The sequence below is a fragment of the Belonocnema kinseyi genome, chromosome 1 (genome assembly GCF_010883055.1).
Source record: "Belonocnema kinseyi isolate 2016_QV_RU_SX_M_011 chromosome 1, B_treatae_v1, whole genome shotgun sequence".
In the NCBI taxonomy this organism is placed as follows: domain Eukaryota; kingdom Metazoa; phylum Arthropoda; class Insecta; order Hymenoptera; family Cynipidae; genus Belonocnema; species Belonocnema kinseyi.
In genome coordinates, this window is record NC_046657.1 from 19,789,461 (window position 1) to 19,797,145 (window position 7,685).

The following is a 7,685-nucleotide window of genomic DNA, read 5'->3' on the forward strand; positions in this document are numbered from 1 at the left end:
CAGCGAGAAAGTTGTTGAAAACAGTATAAAGAAGTTTTCTGAAAAATTTTACCCCAATCGAATTAATATTGAAAACACTAATAACATCTCAAGTGGATAGCGGCTAGTCAACTCACGCGCGGGCTGTAGCGAATGTCTCAAGATCCGATTTATAATACAGTTCACAGGCGCAAAAAAAAAATAAATAAAGATTCCACGAATTTAAAGCATCGAAAAATTCTCGGAATAAAGAATTCGTTGAATCTCAACCATTAGATTTTTATGTTTTCTTTCACTTTTGTACAATTGGTCTTATGAATAAAAATAATTCTATTGTACATAATACTAAATGAATAATTTGTTTTACATTGTGCACTAATATTTATTTATGCATAATATTTTGACATTATCTGATTACTTGATTAGTTTTTATTTCTGGCGCCGGTAAACTGCGGTATAGATTGGATCTGAGACTCTCGTACTATTGTCAACAACTTTCTCGATTAAAGTTTTTTGATGCTCAAGATTCGCTCGATAAACGAAACGATGGAAGTTAGAGAAGTCCGATAAGCGCCAGGCGTCGAAAAAAATTAACAAACATTTTTTAAAAATAATTTTTTGAATTAATTTTGCTTTATCAGTCAAAAGACAGTCCAAACTACATTCCCTAACAAATTTATTGAAAAATCATTAAAACTGACTGATTGAGCACGAGTTGAAGTGAAAAGCGAATCAAAATTAATTTTTACAAAAAAGCCAGTTTTTTGGCTTTAATTAGAAAACTAAAAAAAGCCACAACTTTTTGCGCAGGGGGAAAAAATGCACAATGAAATTCTACATCTAGATATAGTCTTTAAAAATCAAAATTCAAAAATGTTTCTGAAAGCCTTCAGGGGTCTCCCCACTCCCATCGAAATAAGTTTATGTGCCCCCCTTCGATTCGGCAACTCAATTGTCGTGTTCATTTCATGCATTCGTTAGCAGCGGTCTAATCTTTACCGTTTTTTTTTCTACTGTACGCTGAAAGCGACAGTCAGTCAGTAATCCAACCGAATATAGTCAGACCCTTCGCTCACATACTAATGAATTTTCAAATGTTGTTAAAACAATAACAATCGTCTTGTTTCTGAGACAAAAGAAAACTTTAAAAACTAAAATATTTTTACTCAAAGAGTCAATTGACGGCAAATAACTTTCAACAGTAAATGAATAACTATCTATCGCAGATTGTAGAAAAACAAAAATCAAAGGCAATAGTATCGATGCACACAAACTACTTTAAATTCAACGTAGGCGATTTTGTTTATGACCCAGCCTTGAACAATAATAGAATTCAATTGAATAAATTATTCCCCTTCATTAAGATTAATTATTCAAGAGTTTTAATCTATTACTGAGTTTTTTCAATAATCATAGGAAATTTGCCGCGTCATTAAATAATTTTGATATACTATTATGTATCATAAAATGCCTGACGAATTCAACCGATCGCAATTTGCTGGTGATATCAACCACAGCCTTAGTGACGCCATGATGACGTCTATGGCTAAATAGCTAGTTAGAGACATTATACAAGACATTATAAATGTCAAATCATTGGTGCCAAGCAACTGTGAATCACAATATCTCAAGGCAGTTTTAGCTCGGCTAAAAGGAGCAGGACGGAAAAGTATTCATGGAAAAACTTTTTCGAGACTCAACGATTTAATTAAGCATCTAAAACAACGATTCACACCCTCAAAAATTTAACATGGTATTTACATGAAATCTCAACTATTCGGATGAGTCGGGAGGAGACTGTTAGTGAATTCTTCGATAGGGTTATTCCTTAAAAATCAGAAGCCCGGGCAGCTCTTGAAAATGAATATCCTAATGTTGAAGAATTATTAACTACCCTTAACGATTTTGTCCTTGAGGCCTTTCAAAGATGGTTATCTGATAATATAGCGATGCTAGTAAAAACTCACATGACCCCCAGATCTTTATAGATACTGCTCTAAAAGTGTCGTTCGAATACGGAGCAAGGCTACCAATAAGTCCTCAATATCCTTCAAGCTATTGTCGTGATTCAAGACAAGATCGACATCATTATTCATGGTTACGGGATCATAGTCCTAGCCCCTATGTACGTTTTATGACAACTTCGCATTGACATGAAAATCCGTATCATAGACGTTCTCATATACCCGAATTTTCAAATAGCATAAAGAAGAATAGCCCTTAATTTTCATATGATCACATTCCATCACACCAGTATCCGCACCCACATAATCCTAATTATCCAACGATTCCGCTAGAAAGTACACGATATCCTAATCCATATCATCAGATAAATGAGATTAACTATCAGGCTCTTACAGAATTTTCACATTTAAACTTGCACTCCTCTCGCCGAACAGACGCCGCGACGAGCGAGACGAAAGAAGAACGTCAAATGAGCACAGACATCTAGAAACGTCATACAAGAATACAATTCCGAATCAAACACGAACAAATTTCGATGCGAAATTCAATTTAGAATCCCCAGCCATACAATTTTCAGCCTCTGGATCTAATAAAATGAAATCATCATTTTTAGTTGACACGGGAGTGGATATTAATTTTATAAAACTAGATTCTTTAAACAAAGAATTAGCAGTAAATATAAATGAATCCATAGACATATCGGAATTGGCTCAAACTAAAATTTCCACTGTAGGCACTATAAAACTGCCCATAGAAAAATCCTTGGTACTTTTTCACGTTGTCTCTTCAGACTTTCCTCTGAGTACATATGGAATTGCAGGGAAAATACCTCCGACAAGAAAAAGCTGCCAGAGGTTTTGAGAACCTAGCAACAAATCGTCGTATGGAGAACTAAAGTCCCGGCGGCTGAGACTCTTGCCCTTTCAAAAGAGAAAAGGTATATGTAAATAAATATTTTGTAACTCTCCATCTGCTCTATGACCTTTATAATTAAACCTATTGTTAATCTGACCGTCTTTCCCATTTAAAAACAGTGAAAATGACGCACTTCCCATATAACTGAAAAGTGACAACGTACCCGTAAAAAAAAATTGTCAGGCCTTACCACCCTGACATAATCAGAACTCTGGCCCCTCTCTTTCCAAATTCCCATACTACCCTCGCCTATTTGCTGGAGACGTGACAACTGATTTGGTGGCAGCGGTGGGATAGTCACTTTCATTTAAACTCAGTGCATTTATTAACAAAATTTAGCTTCAGTGTAATTTTCAGGATAGCTACTTCATCGGCACTCGAGAGTACGAGTCCTTCTTCGATACTTCGCACGATCATTCAAATATTTGGTTCAAAATGACTATTTTAGAAAAAAACCTTCAGAAGCGCCCCACCTAAAATTTATCAGAAGTTAGACTTCTAGGAATTTTGTACCTTTTTAAACTGAATGAAGCCGAAACTATTGCAACCACTTACGGCTTTATAAACCATAAATAATTAAAGGAAATACACTGAAACCCCGTTTAAGTTTACTTCTCAAAAACGAAAACATCTCACTTAGGATTACGCGGGAAGGACTGCCACCATCGTTCTCACCACGAAACGAGCCCCTTCATATGCGGATGCGATTGGTTGAAATATATATGGGAAGCTTGCATGGGCGGAGCACTGAGAACTTGTTGGGGAGGTGGAAGTAAACCTAAACGAAAAGCAAAGCGTGAATTTAAACGAGAGTGAAATTATCCGTGCTTAAACGGAGTTTCAATGTATCAAATAGTCTAGGAAGAGTTTTACATTTAAGATTTTCGGATATTCAAAAATGATCTATGCAGGTCGAGATTGATCCCTTAGTTCGCTGTGATGCATTTCATCCTTCCTTGAATATTTCTATTTCTACTAGTCTTCCGGGAGAACGTCCTCCTGTTGTGGATTCACTTTTATATTGGAATTTGATAAAGAAAATTTAAAAGCGATTTAGAAGTATCTAGGAGAGTTTAATTAGGCAAAAGAACTGTAAAATGACATTGAGATATCTATTGAGCACTTTTACTATCAGATTAAGTTTGCGATTGAAAAGTATGTTTCTTATAGATAAATTTTCTCATCCACGTATCCTAGACGGTTTTACCTGGAGCTCAAAAAACTAATTTGATTGAAAAATAGCTCAGAAGAAATTCATGCAAACGCAATCAAATTTTTGGCAGGTTATTTTAAAGCAGTTGATAATATTGGGTATTTTTCTTACAGTTTAAAAGCTTTCGAAAATAAAAACGCATTATCGACAATGCAATTATCTTAATAGCAAATATGTCATAAGATAAAGGTGCTTTACTTGCAGAAAATAAGGCTGGTAATCGAAAACACGTAAGCAAATATAGGCCGATATCCATATTAAATGTAGTCTATAAGCTACTAGATAACATTTTCGCAGCTCATATTTTAATTATTTTAATTTCAATTTTTCCCAGAAATTCAAAAAACTTTTTTTCAGTTTCATGAAATCTTGTAAAATACTTAAAAAATCTTTCAAAGTTTTCTTTTTAATCCTTTCAAAACTTCTAAATATCTCTTGAACGTACTCCGTTTTCTACAGTTATGTAAATTGACACATTTTTTCCTCTAAGAATTAATTACCAAATATTAATAAAAAAAATTTTTCCATGAAATTTTAAAAACATTTTTCTCATTCTTTTGAAACCCTGCGAAATTTTGTTTAACCTAGAATTTTCTAAATCCTAAAAAATTATAAAACTTGTCCGAAAGTCTTCCATATTCTTTTTTCACATATTTTGCACTATTGAAAACTTAACATTTTTATTTCAAAATAAAAACCCAACTATTTAAAGTTTTCAAAAAAAATCTTTAAAAAATGAAATCTACACATATATTTCATAATTATTAAAAAGCTTCTAATTTTTTTTTAACTCTTTAAAATAAGTTTTTGCCCAAAATTCAATTTTTCGTATCTTTTTGTAAATTTTAGTGTCAGGTACTTAAAATTAGCTGACAAAATCATTCTAAGCCAAAAAATAATTATAATATTGCTTTCAAATAAAAAATTTTGAAACGATTAAAAAAATTCTCGTATGAAAGTTGAAGCTTGAAAATCTAACAGTTACAAAGCTGTATCGCAGGTACTGTGAAGTTGACACAGTAAATGTGCCAATATCAAACAATCAAACCATTTCTGCCTCAGATTTCAATTTCGAACCTAATAATTTACTCTATTTTTTCCTTGTAATTATGTAGATAACAATGAGAACAAGATAATGTGAAGCCATCACGTCACATATACAAACTATAGCTTTGAATAAAGATTTTTGCGATTGCTCAAAATTTTGTTTAAAGAATTTATATTTTCTCCCTCTTTTTCATAAACTCTCTTTTGCCATTTCTTTCCGACTCTTCGCTTTAATGCGAGCTGAATTGAAGGCTAAAAAATTAAATATAAAAATTAAGTGTTCATTTGAAAATTCAACGTTTTGATTAAAAATTATTTATGTCGTTGCAAATTTTGCAAAATTCAAATACTTCGTTGAAAGTTAAACTCGCTTGTTAAAAATTCATTCTTTTGCAGAAAATTAATTTTTACATTTTTATCATTTATGATTCACACCCTTACCAACCGTTATAGTTTTATCTTTAGAAAATTCTATGCAAAAATCGAATATTTCAATTTTAAGCCAAATAAGGACAATCGATTGAAGAATGTTTAAAACAAGAATTATAGATTTTCAAAATATCTATGATTTTTCTTTTAACCATTTTTTGATTTTTTGATGTTTAAATAAATATTTCATTAATTTCCCTTAATTATGACAGCACTCTAACCAACAGTTGTAAATTAGAGAAAACCTAAAGATTCTAGCATGACTCTAGGGGAAGACAGTTATGTATAATAGTAAATTATTTAAACAATTGTTTTTGTTAGTCCCAAAGTTTACTTCTATCTACCTTGTCAAAAGCTTTTTTTAGGTTAACAAATGCACAGAAAACTTTTTTCCTACTCTCAAAATTTTTTTTGTACCCTACGAATAAGTATTTTTGAGTATATTTTACTTATGGTACTAAATAAGCTAATTCCTCTGTAATTATTGCAGTCGCTTTTATCTCCATTTTTTTTGTATAAATATTGGTACGATAATCGCTTTTTTTATATCGTCTAACGCATCGTATTCTGCATAGTAGTGCTGGTATCCTATAGCTTCACCTCCGAAATTTCCTCTAAAATATTTTCTGATAGCGTCTAGTATCCCGTCGACATTATACGAGGTGTGTTCAAAAAGTAAGGTGACTTTTCAATTTTCGCGGGCTACGTACATTCAAGTTTTAAATTTTTTGTTTTGTTGTGTTAGTACACTCATCACGGTCATATGTTCACAGTTTTGACTATATAGCTCGTGTTGTTTTTCTGGCGGAGGCGTAAAAGGTTAGGAGGGTTTGGTGTGCTCGGCCATTTTCTTCTTTCGAAAAAACTGGAGCAAAGAGTTTGCATTAAATTTTGTGTGAAAAATGGAATCTAGTACTCTAAAACTCTTGAACTATTGAAAGTTGCATACGGTGAGTTTACACTGAGTAAGAAAAATGTGTATAAGTGGTACAAGCTGTTCCAAGAAGGCCAGGAGGATGTGGAAGACGAACCTCGCCCTGGACGTCCCAGCACATCAACAACAGATGAAAACGTTCAAGCAGTAAAAGAAATGGTGTTTAAATATCGCCGAATTACCATCAGAGAAGTTGCTGCCGATGTTGGCATATCGGTTGGCTCATGCCATGCTATCTTTTCGGACGTTTTGGGCATGAGACGTCTGACCTTATTTTTTGAACACACCTCGTATAGCATTTGCTTAATAATATTTCTCAAGTTGGGAAATTCTGTCATTTTGTTTCCCTTTATTTCTTTATTTCTTGTTCTGCTCTAACTTTATCTCTTCTTTCCTTAATTAATAATTTGAGTATCCACAACCGCGGTACCACAGACTTCGTTCGCATATCTATCAATGATATCCCAGAACTTAGTCCATTAGCCGTCTATATCTTTGTTTTTTAGAAGCGCCTGACATGGTCTCAGTCACTAGATAATTACGCATACTGGTTTTATTAAATTAGAAATCATTGTTAGGCATGTAACAGCTGGATTTATAAGGCGATGCCTCTGGGAGCTCCAGCTTCTATACCCTATAATCCGAGAGAATAACCTAAAGAAGCGCAGTTTTACGTATTTGGTTGGATATACTGTTAAAGAAGGAGTTGCCTGGACGAAATTGTCCAATATAGAAGTAGGCACTCAATTTATTATGAAGTTCAGGGAGCGCGTGTGTCAAGTTTCTTTAAAAAAGTATTGCTTATAGCAGGATCACGCCTTCCATGAATGCGCAAAGTGGACGTGAGTTTTATCGTCTGCAGGTTATTCTTTCGGGGAATAGAAAATAGTTATCTATGCATATTATAATATACAGTATATATACATGGAGGAATCAAAACTGAAACAATAAAATGGATATATATATATATATATATATATATATATATATCCATTTTATTGTTTCCTTTTGTATTGTGTCAGTTTTGATTCCTCTAAAATCAAACGTTGCTCTGGGATACTAAACGACCTCTCAGAGTACGCAGCCTTATCCTCGCATGCGGTGCTCTACAAGCATGGACGAACCCCTTTCCTTAGCTTCTCGTGGGAAAAACAATGACAACACCAAACATAGTTGTAGTTGTAGTAGCGACTTGATAGAGTG